General features: G+C 32.8%; 1 protein-coding gene across 1 annotated transcript in view; it reads left to right on the forward strand.

Moving 5' to 3' along the window:
* LOC114325514 (myosin-VIIa) overlaps positions 1-12,844 on the forward strand; it is a 314,282-nt gene that overhangs the window by 169,145 nt on the left and 132,293 nt on the right. The gene's annotated exons all lie outside the window — the stretch shown is intronic.

The following is a 12,844-nucleotide window of genomic DNA, read 5'->3' on the forward strand; positions in this document are numbered from 1 at the left end:
TTGATTTAATTACTTATTTTAAAATCATAAAATAGTACTTTTAAAACTTTACCATGAAACATAACTAATGACAGATTTTCTGGATTTTGTTTTTGAAGTGAAAACTTCTTTAGGGACCTTGTGCGATTTTTGGATAGGGGAAAAAGCATTGAATTCGCAACCGTCATCGCGACCGTCATCGCTTATGCTATATATTATTTGTATGTATATATAAATTGTAAAACCTATTTTAGGATGGGGAGAAAGGATTTATTTCGCGACCGTCATCTCTTCGGCGAAATAAATTTTGTACGTATCTATATTATATGTGTATCTATACATAAATTGTATAGAAGTATTTAAATTTAAAATAAATGTAAAACATATTCTTGGATGGGGAAAAAGGATTTATTTCGTGACCGTCACCGCGACCGCCATCTCTTCGGCGAAATAAATTTTGTACTTATATGTATTGAAGTGAAAACTTCTTTAGGGGCGTTGTGCACTTTTTGGATAGGGAAAAATTATTAAACTAGCGACCGTCATCGCTTCGACGAAATAAACATTTGAAGTGAAAACTTCTTTAGGGACGTTGTGCTCTTTTTGGATGGAAAAAAGTATTAAATTAGCGACCGTCATCGCTTCGGTGAAATAAAATTTTGAAGTGAAAACTTCTTGAGGGACGTTGTGCACTTTTTGGATGGGGAAAAATTATTAAATTAGCGACCCTTATCGCTTCGACGAAATAAATATTTGAAGTGAAGCTTCTTTAGGGACGTTGTGCACTTTTTCGATGGAAAAAAGTTTTAAATTAGCGACCGTCATCGCTTCGATGAAATAAATTTTTGAAGTGAAAACTTCTTTAGGGACGTTGTGCACTTTTTGGATGGGAAAAAGTATTAAATTAGCGACCGTCATCGCTTCGATGAAATAAATATTTGAAGTGAAAACTTCTTGAGGGGCGTTGTGCACTTTTTGGATGGGGAAAAATATTAAATTAGCGAACGTCATCGCTTCGACGAAATAAATTTTTGAAGTGAAAATTTCTTTAGGGACGTTGTGCACTTTTTGGATTGAGGAAAAATATTGAATTAGGGACCGTCATCGCGACCGTCATCGTTTCAACGAAATAACTTTTTGAAGTGAAAACTTCCTTAGAGACGTTGTGCATTTTTGGATGGGAGAAAATATTAAATTAGCGACTGTCATCGCGACCACCATCGCTTCGAGGAAATAAATATTTGAAGTGAAAACTTTTAAGAGACGTTGTGCACTTTTTGCATGGGAAAAAAGTATTAAATTAGCGACCGTCATCACTTCGCTGAAATCAATTTTGTACGTATATAAATTATGTATATGTATTGATGTGATCTTGATTATTGATATGAGATAATATTTTTATATGTCATTTAATTTAATCAATGCATTAATAATAATCTAATTAATTTACCAGATCACATATCAATATGTTTTCAATCTCAGGGCTTTTTATAAAATTAATTACTTACTTACGTGGCTTCTAAGTATTTCTTAATGGTTCCTAATCGGGATAGGAAAGAAAAGAGTAAAATAATAACACATATGGGTTACAATTGTAATCAAAATATTGTTTATTTTATTTAAATGGCAATCACTGCTTAATATTTGCTATATCTTATTATTCTTAAACATAACATTTACACATGGGAATCTTATTTCCTTTTGGTTTCCAATTGACAGTTTTTATTAACATTTAACTATTATGATTTATTAGCAACAATTCTATTTAAGTTTGATGAAGCTTTTCTGATATTATTGATTATGTTTCTTCAATTTTAAATGTGGTATTTAATACGAAAAACCCATACATTCATGTCCAAACAAATGAGACTGACCTTTTTCTGGTGAACTGAGAATGTCTTCACACAAGACCCGTTTCCTGCTATCCTTGGCTGCAATCAAAACCTCGTCCTGGCTTCCAGTAATGTTCTCCTTTGAAACTAGCTCGTATAGCTCTCGTTTCCTGCTTCTGTCGTGATGCTGTGTTCTACCTTTTTCGAAACTGCAATCAGCTACCGGGAACTCTTGGCTCAAGGAGGTTCTTTTACTCTCCACCTGGCCTACCTCTCGTTCCACGATAGATACTCCACACTCACGGAACTACACCGGCTTTCTCACTCTCCGTACACTACCGTCTACTACTGGACTTCACTTCTCGACAGCTCAAAACATTCTGATCTCTATTTGTCATTCATTCCCCTACTTTCTAAATATCCCTTCCAGATTCACAAATCAAACTTCCACCACCAACTCTCATTCGCAGTATTCCTCAAAACCAATTTTTAATCTTTCTAAATATGCTTAATGGATTTCAAAAGAAAAATAGTTAATTCCCATTCTAAAATTACTTTCTACTAATTACAAAATTTAATGATCTATTATCTTCTTCCACTAAGTCTTATTTAGCATCGGCTAATGATCGAACCTTCCGCGAACAACGATAATGACCTATTATCGATTTCACTTGAGTCTTATTTAGCATAGGCTAATGATCGAACCTTCCGCGAACAACGACAATGGTACGCGCCATTCACTTTGTTCATTCTAAGCGCATTGTCCCGAGTTTCGTTTAATCACTTCTTAAAATTAAATATAACAATTTGTTGTATACAGGTTGTTCTAAATTTATATGCCCGTGGTTGAGAAAATTGAAAATATTTTATATTAAATTGAATTTTGTCTATAATTATCAAATTTTAATTTTCATATCAAATAGAAATATAACAAATCCCCGCCTTGTATTCGATAAAATTTATCTGCATTTTTAAATAAATTTTCTCGAGGCAAAACCAACTCCCTGTATATTTCCTTACTTTAATCTACGTCTTATATCCTAACTTACTATCTACTTCATGGAATTCTGTCTTTTATTCGTGATATTTGTATACATCGTGAATATTATAAATTCCTCGGATCTTTTCCGAGTTCCTGTGCCTCAACTCATAACTAGGGATGGACACAAGCTCGAGCTTAGCTCGGCTCGGCTCGAGGCTCGGCTCGTTTGACGAGCCGAGCTTCGAGCTCAAGCCTGTTTGTTTCTTGCGAGCCGAGCTTCGAGCCGAGCCAAATTTTTTTCGAGCCGAGCCGAGCTGAATTGGAAACGAGCCGAGCTTTCCTTAACGAGCTTGTCAATATTTTAGCTAATACTCTAATATTTTTTCTATTTATTTTTGATACCACTGATACTTTTGTTTGAGAATAAGTAATTTAGACGACAAATATGTATTTGCAATATACAGTGTGTCCGTAATGTATTAAATAAATGGGATATTTCCTAAACTAAAAGTCTTTTGAAAAAAATCTAAAACACGTCGATTTTTAATTTTAATGATCTACATTTTACAACCAAATTTAATTACACAGAGTGATACACATAAAGGTGATGACGCCATCGGATTTTTTGTAAATATAACAGCTTCATACACAATACCTGCAAAAGGTAAATATGTGGGCTAACAATTATCGGACCCTACTTTTCAAAGGTAATTGAAACGAGTCGCATAACATCAGTCTTTAACGGGGTATCTCGCACCTACTTTAATTTATTTATTTCCCAGTAGAATTAATCCTGGAGGTTTTGATGAAAGTTTATGGTTTCAATAGGATATTGCGCCTCCGCATTATGCTGTAGATGTTCCAAGGTACGTAGACGAAATTTTTCCGAACAGGTGGATTGGAAGACGTGGGAGTGTGAAAATTTAAGATAAAGTCATGTATCAATTACTGGATTACTTTCAAATTCTTAGATTAATAATTTGAAATCAATAAAATTTATTTTCATAGCGCATATCTTTGAAATTCTGTCCGTTAGACCCCAAGTATCATACCTTTTTAACATCAGCTCATTTTTTCGATCTAAAAATGTCACAACGTAGGTACAGAGTGTACATTTACCTCATACATATCAGCTTAATGTATATCACCCTGTATAATCAAATTTTATGGTAGAAGGTAGAACATTAAAATTAAAACTCCACGAATTCCAGATATTTTTAAAAAGGATTAAGGAAGTATCTAATTTATTACATATTTTACGGACACTCTGTATAAATTCCTTTTTAAATAATATTCTTGCATTTCGATTATCCCTAATATCGTCACTAAATATTTGAATAGGATTTATAAAATGCAGTTATGTACTTCTCATTTTTACTATAGTTACTCGGAAGAGGTAAAAATTTTAATGAACATATTTTTTTGTTATGGTAAAATGTAAATATTCGCATTCCTAGAAGTTAGTCTTTTTGATAAACAAATTCTTAAGAAGGTTACAAGAGGCAGTTTAAGTTTATGGAGGATTATAAAATTGGGATTCTACCTCGTACCTCCATACTTGAATGGTTTTGGACATAATGATATGAATTTAACAATAGAAATTTACTGTTAATCTGTACAGTTGAATGTTTTATTGTAACTTATTTCTCAGTATAAACTTTGCTAAATCTGTAGGTATTAAGAAAATAATTCCGATTTTAAGAAAACTAGCACGTTTGTATTTTACGGGTAGTAGGAAAGAAATCTAATAGTTATTACAATCTTTTCAGTCTTGAGAAAGAAGTTGAAGTTGCTGTTCGTCCATTTCTGTTTAGGAACCTAATTCCAAATTTTTCGCGTTTTTAAAATGTTTAATTACGATAGTGATGATAGTTTTATGGACACAAATCTTCCTTCTCCAAGTCCAAGTGAAAATAGTGAAGTGTCAACTAAGTCGACTGAAAGCGTTAGCGGCGATTATACTCTTGACGAAACTTCGACATTTCGGAGCAAGTTTACATGCTTTTTTGAGTTTAAAATTATTGACAAAATAAACAAATTAGCGACATGCAAATTATGTAACAAACGAAAAATTAAAAGTGAGTTTAAAGTAAAACTTTCCGTTACAACTACTTTAAAAAGGCACTTATTAAGTAAACATCCAAAGGAATATGGTACTATTTTTCCAAAGCTCTCTCAACCTGGAACTAGCAAAGCTGGACCACTTCATAATTTCTTAACAATTAAGGTAAGAACACATTTTACTATTGTAATGTCAATATTCAAAGTATTAACGCCAAAGTTTTCGATGTGCCAAAACAATGCAAATATTCAAAAATAATATTTTATTATTTTTTTGCATGATGTTTCAGTTTTTATTTATTATTGTTGGAAAAAAAAGTGTAATAAAATTTTTTGTTCATAACCAGTTTTTTTGGGAATTTTCTTAATAAAATTTTGGTCGATGTAATAATCTGATAAATATTTGGCATTAAATAATTGCTTAACGTTAAACAATGTTGTCAAACTGAGTAAAATTATAAAATTTTAAGCTGTTAGTTTTCAGTACTAACAATTGCATTAATTATAATGAAAATTGATATACCTACTTAACCTAAAATGCAAATCCGAGATCCATTGTCTAGTCGCAACAGAGGGGGTCCCGTGGGAAAGTTCGAGCTCCCCGTGATTTAATGGTGGTATTATAAGTTTTTTGGGTCGCTGAATCCAATGGAAGTGGTCTGGAAGCCCAAATATGGTCCGTTTAATTGTTATTAACAAATTATGGTAAAATAAGGGCTTTATGAGAAGCCCTGTAAAGAAATTGATAGTATTAAGGTCTTTTTAGATTCTTTGGATAATTCTGAGCAAAAAAGGTCTCTTGTGATATTTGTCTAAAATTAGTTGTTGTCGAGTTATAAGCGATGACCTCTGCCAAACGTCATTTTAAAGAGGAAGGATGAATTTGCATTTTTTTATTATATTTTTTAAAAAACACTTTTAAACTTTAAAAGGTGATAATTCAATAGTAAATTTAATTTCGAACAATTTTGCTGTAGAAATGTATGTACTAAAAGGGCATAGAACTCATACTATGCACCTTAGTTCATAGGGGTTAATTCACCCCTTTCTCAAAAACGCACCCCTGTAAATGGAAGCACTCCGCGGTGTTTTCATATTTAGAGGTCCATTGACCATATGAAACAAGAAACAATAAAACCCCGTGAACGTTGTAGTTCCTTTTAGCCATCTTATTTTGAACATAATCAATAGCCTAATATATTCTCTTCTATTACATCATCATCATTATACATATTTGCCTTTTTTGTCTTGAGCCACATCAGAATAAATATTCTTTACCGCCATGTCATTCCTAACTTTACCATAACGGCTTCTTCTTCCTCTCTTACTAGCTCCAGGTGCGACACACATTTTCGCTTTTTGGATGAAATGGTACCTTTGCGCATTGTACGCGCCATAACCACCTTAAACTTATCTCATTTTATCTTTAATAATTGGTACCACACCCAAACTCCCTTTTATGTTTTTTACCATGTTTTATCACTTTCATTTTACTTTTATAAAACTTTTCCGTCTGCGACAAGTAATTCTTGCCGTTTTCGTCCATAATTTAGTTTTTAATTACTTCTATTTTTGTGTTGTTTGAAACCAAAGCTTACAAAAGTCTGAAAGGAACCAAAAATTAAAATATAAAATACGTAAAGAACATTTAACACTTAACAACCATTGTCTCCTTATTCTTGCTAATATTCTTGTTGGTTCAATTGCCGTAAAGTTGGTAAAAATAATTTTGTTTACCCGCTGGGCTGCTATAATAATTCTAAACAATTAGATAATTTCTCATTATCTATTACTACTTTTCTCAATGATTTAGTTTTTTAACAATGTAAATGATATTGACTTAAAGAACAAATAAAAGTTATAATTAAAATATTTTATATTTCATAATTTTCTAAAAGACTAGGTCAATTTAATTTGTTTATTTATGGAAAAACCAAAAAAAAAGTTCAAAAAATTCAGCGCCCAATTCGGTAATCCCTTTAGTGTGCAGTTCATTGTACCTACCCAACGACCTCCAATCCTATTTTAACTATTAGCGGGCTCTGGTAATTTAGTGTGAATTCATGTTGGCTGGGAAATAATAAATAGCAAAATAAATACAATAAAATAATAGCTTTATTTTAAAAATAATTCAAATTTACATTCAAATATCAAGTAATTTACACTCGTTTATGTTTATTGCAGAAATCCGTGAATGAATCTAAAGATGAAAACTTTATCGTTGATTGGGTGGCCACTAAATACCTACCTTTTTCGTTTTTTGACGACGAAGCAACAAGGAACTTCTTCGATCAAATCAAACCTGGAATAAACCTGCCTGGACGAAAAGCTTTAAAGAGAATGGTTGTGTCCCGTTTTGAACAGGATCAAAAAAAAGTTATGCATATACTACAACAAAACACATCAAGAATATCTTTTACCATTGATGGCTGGACGGCAATTAATGGAAAATCTTATTACGGGATCACCGCCCACTTTATTGATGACCATTGGCAACTCCAGTCTGTAGTTATCGATTTCTCACCTTCACATGGGCTTCATACTGGGAGAGATATTGCCAAGTTGTTTTATGAATCTTTGCAGAGCTATGGCATCACATCGAAAATTCAAGGCATAACTGTTGACAACACTGCAGCAAATACAACGTTCATGCAGGAGTTAAAAAAGCTTATTCCTTCTTTTGATGACGTTAATCAACATTTTAAATGTGTAGCACATATTCTGAACTTGGCTGTTCAAGATTGCTTAAAATCTCTGAAAATAGAAGAAGACGTAGGAGGGGAGGCTGAAGATGAAGAAAGCAGTAACGTAGATGAAGAGGTTGAGTTCGAACACAACGATGTTCTAGATGAAGATATTCAAACACCAACTAACTGTTTGGATAAAATTCGTTATATATTTAAGAAAATAAAAAAATCTGAAAAATTACGGATCCGTTTTAAAAGTGCGTGCCAAACTGCTGGGGCATCTACACAGATTTCACCTATTCTGGATGTTCCAACAAGATGGAACTCCACTCATGATATGTTGGATGTCGCATTAAAGTTAAAAAAGGGGATCGACTGTCTATGTGCAAGCGACAGTGTCAATAAATTAAACAATTTTCGACTACACCAAAACGAATGGCAGATGTTAGCTTCCGTCTGTAAATTTTTAAAGATGTTTAAAATAGTAAGCGAAAACCTTGGAGGAGACAAATACGCAACGCTTCCATCAGTGATAGTCAGTTTAAATATACTGTTAGACAAAATCGAATTACAATCAAAGTTGCTTGACGATAAACCGAATCGTTCCTGTGTAGATGAACAACTTTTAACTGCATTTCAAAAGGCCAGAGATAAAATTTTAAAACATTACAGACAAACAAATTGGATTTACTGTGCAGTACTTATTTTAGACCCAAGACATAAACTTGAAGCATTTGATAACTCACTTTGGGGAAGGGACTTAAAGAACGAATCGTATTCAGTGTTTAAAAAACTGTTAAAAAAGTATGAAGGAAATCAGCAAGCTGTAGAAAATATAACGCAAAGTACATCTGAATCGTCGGTGGTCATGGAAGTACAAGATGAGCTTGAAATCAATTTCGAAAGCTATTATCAATCAAAGGTCATAACAAAACCAAAAGACTTAAGTACTGAATTCTATGACTACATAGCACTCCCGCAAAGTACTGGCAACGAAGATATTTTAAAGTGGTGGCAGGTAAATAAAGGAAGATTTCCTGTTCTTGCTGAAATGGCCAGAGACTTACTAAGTATTCCTGCTACGTCCGTACCATCTGAGCGATTGTTTTCGAAAGCTGGCTTAATTATTCGAAAACAACGCAATAGATTGACTAATGAATCGGCTAAGTGCCTCTTATGTCTAAACTCTTGGGTAGAAAACCCAATTTTGAAAAATGTGTAAAACAATTTTTTTTTTAATTTTAATCGTTTAAATTAGTTCTAGGTTTAATTTTATTTATTGTTGAAGTAGAGTCGTATATGTATAATTTGGTAAGAATAGAGTTATAATGTTATTTTTAAATATATACCTACACTTTCCTCCTTTCCTCTTGTAAATGATTTTTATTAACAATGTAATTTTTTTTTAAATAGTATCTCCGATATAAAATGTTAATGGAGATACTATGTACCTATTTATAATTGACTGTAAGTGTACAAAAATATTTTTCAGGTGACACAGGTTTTTTAGTTACTTAAATTAAAAAAAAAAGAGTTACAACTCATCTGTATTAAGTTTAGTGAAAGATTTATTTTATGCGAATCTAGTAATATAAGACAATAAAATACTTGATACTTTTTATTTATATTTTTTATTTATTTATGCAGGCCTTTTAGGTGGTAGGTACTACATTACAATATTACCAATAGTATTATACAGTGTGGCAAAGCCAAATGGAATAAATTCATTATTTCGTGAATGAGCGATTTTGGAAAAAGATCTCAAAACAGGTCGATTTTTATTTTTAAATTACGATTTTTTGGCATATATAATACCTACATATATCATACTAATGACGTCATCCATCTGGGCGTCATGACGTAATCGATTATTTTTTTAAATGGGAATAGGGGTCATGTGCTAGCTCATTTGAAAGGTTATTAAATTCTCTATTCAGTAATATCAATATTAACATAATTATGTATACAGTGTGTCCAAAAAAAAATTCGAATTAAATTAATTAACACAAAAAGAAGAATGTATGTAATTTATTTAATTCACAATACATTTTACTGCTGTCAGAAAACATAAAAAATGTTTATTTGACAAATAAACACAGCTTTTCGCTTAAATTAAATGTTCAAACTACCAAGAGGCAGGTGAGTGGCATCTTGAACATTGAATTTAAGTGAAAAGCTATGTTTATTTGTCAAATGAACATTCTTTCTGTTTACTGACAGTAGCAAAATGTATTTTGAATTAAATAAATTACATATACATTCTCATTTTTGTGTCAATTAATTTAATTAAAAAAAAATTGGACACCCTGTATATTATGTTAATATTTATATTACTGAATAGAGAATTTCATAACCGTTCAAATGAGCTACTATCATATACGAGTATATGCCAAAAAATTTTAATTTAAAAATAAAAACCGACCTGTTTCGGATTTTTTTTCCAAAAGCGCTTATTCACGAAATAATAAATTTATTCCATTTGGCTTGGCCACACTGTATGTACATATGAATATTGATATTTAAAAAAATGTTTTCATAAAATATGCTGCTTTTTCCTACTCCGATTATTTATGGATTAGTCTGGTCGTATTAGACTTTACTTTTTATTGTTATTTGTATTATTTATTATCACTACACTATACGAAATCCGGGTGTTATCAAACAATTCATCCACTATCTTGTCATAATACTTAATACAAATATGTCATCTTATTTGAAATTTATATTAAACTATCGTAATATATCTACCTATATAGTTTCTCAGCGATAAAACTATTTTCTTGGCTTCCTTTAAATCCGGTTATTTTAAAAAGACTGACATTATTTCAGGACGAACACTAAAATCATACATTATCATAGTTTTTTAAACAGAAATTAAGACAAACTGTGAAATAAACATTTTTAATTTCTCCTATTTGTTCATTAATCTAAGAAAAAAAATATCTCGCTCTTCTTGTCTCCTAACGTTACTATGACAGAGTATGTAGCTATTATGTGAAAAGCATTTAGTGAATTTCTTATTATTTCTTATATTTGACTATTATAAGTAAAAAAAATTACTACGAATGTTATATTTTACATTCATTATTATGTTTTTGAGCTCGGCTCGGCTCGGCTCGAACTATTCGAGCCGAGCCGGCACGAGCCACGAGCTCAACCTGCAAGCTCGAAGTTCAAGCCGAGCTTCTATCTCGAGCTCGGCTCGAAATTTCGAGCCGAGCACAAGCTTTTCAAAAGCTCGGCTTGGCTCGGCTCGAGTCCATCCCTACTCATAACTATTTATCCCATTTTCATTATTCACGATGTACGGGCCTTCGAAAACAGGCATCAACTTTGCGCAAATGCCCCCAGGAAGATTTGATACTCGTAATGCCCTCACGAGTACTTTTTCACCCTTTTGGAAAGTCACTGGTCTTCTTTTTCTATTTTGTTCCTGTCTTTGGATATATTTTTCGTTGCTTCGCCGTAATCTTCTCTGTACGGTTTCAATCACCTGTTGATATTCTTTTGGCTCTTGGTCTTCCCATGGCCTTATCGGCAGTACACCCTTCATGATGTATTCTGGGGTCTCTTTTGTTACTGTGCTCGGAATTGTATTTAGATACCTTTCTATTTCCGCCATTTTCCTGTCCCAGTGGCGATGTTGACCATCTGTTGCAATGCGAAGAAATTTCGTCACTTCCTGTATGAATCGTTCCGAAGGATTACTCTGTGGATGCCTGATGCTGACAAAATTTGTCTCTATTCCTCGTTCTCGAAGTTGTCCCTTGAAACGATCATTTCGGAAATACGTTGCATTGTCCAGTAGAATCTTTTTTGGTGTTCCTACTATGGCTATAAAATTGTCGATTTTTCTTAATATTTCTTCCCCCTTTGTGGTGCGGCAACTATATAATTTTACGTATTTTGAAAACACATCCACCATTACCAGAATATGTTTGTTCCTTTTAGTGGTCATAATTAGATCGCTTAACATATCTATTGCTACAATGTCTAGTTTGTTTCGGGCTTCAATATTTTTGGCAACATTTTCGTTTTTGAAATTCCGACTCTTATATTTTTGACATACATCGCACTTCTGGGTAATTTCCTTTGCAATGCGGTAATCCTGTCGGCTGATGTAATTTTCCCTAAAAACGAGCCAAACTTTTCTGCTACCGATATGCCCATTGTCCTCATGTAATTTCTTTATTATCTTTTCGGCCAATGTCTGTGTCACTAAATATAGTTCCTTTCCGTCTATTCTCTTAAAATATATGTTATTTTCTACTTCCGCTCTTCTTTTCTCTCTTTCCTCTAGGTCTTCCTGGTTTGTCCTTATCTCATTTAACGAATATATCCCTTCTTCTTGTATTAATCTATTTAGTCCCACCTGTAGAGTAATTGTTTCCTTTTTTCCGGTGTCCTCATCCCGTGTTAGAGCGTCGGCTATTATGTTGTCTTTTCCTTTTATATATCGGAACTCAAAATCATACTCCTGTAATAATAGAATGCCTCTATGTATTCTATTATTTACTAATCTATTCTTCATGATATGTACTAAAGCTGCATGGTCTGTTTCGATTGTGAATTTTGCTCCCAATAAGTAAAACCTCAATTTGTTTACGCAATATAGTACACTGGCAAACTCCAATTCTGTAACACTATATTTTCTCTCATGTGTTTTAGTCACTCGAGATATAAAACATATCGGTACTTCTTGGTCGTTTTGTATTTGAGACAGAACTCCTGCAAATTTTTGTATGGACGCATCAGTTCGGAGTATAAAAGGTAAATTGTAAAAGGGGTGGTATATTTGCGTTCCTTTTGCGAATTCTCGTTTTAATGTTTCGAAAGCTTCCTCCTGTTCTTCTTTCCAATTCCATTTTATTCCTTTTTTAAGCAATTTTATCAGAGGGATTTCCTTTTGGCTCAAATCGGGAATCAGCTTTTTAAAATAATTTATCGTGCCAAGAAAACCTCTCAATGTTTTCAAATTCGTTGGTCTTGGGTATTCATCTATGAGCTTGACTCTGTCTTCGGCTAATCTTACTGTTTTGGTGTCCAATTGAAAACCCAAATAAATGACTTCTTTTTGAAAAAATTGACATTTTTCAATGTTTAATTTCAATCCCGCTGTGTCCAATTCTTTCAGAATTATTTCTATGTGTTCCAGATGACTCTGAGTATCTTGTGAAAAAATTAATAAATCATCGATATAATGAACTATGAAATCTTCATGGCGATTCAAAATGGTATGTAGAGCTCGGACGAGTGCAGCACAAGCACTCTGCAATCCAAATGGCACTACCTTAAACCGGTAG

The sequence above is a fragment of the Diabrotica virgifera genome, chromosome 4 (assembly GCF_917563875.1).
Source record: "Diabrotica virgifera virgifera chromosome 4, PGI_DIABVI_V3a".
Lineage (NCBI taxonomy): Eukaryota > Metazoa > Arthropoda > Insecta > Coleoptera > Chrysomelidae > Diabrotica > Diabrotica virgifera.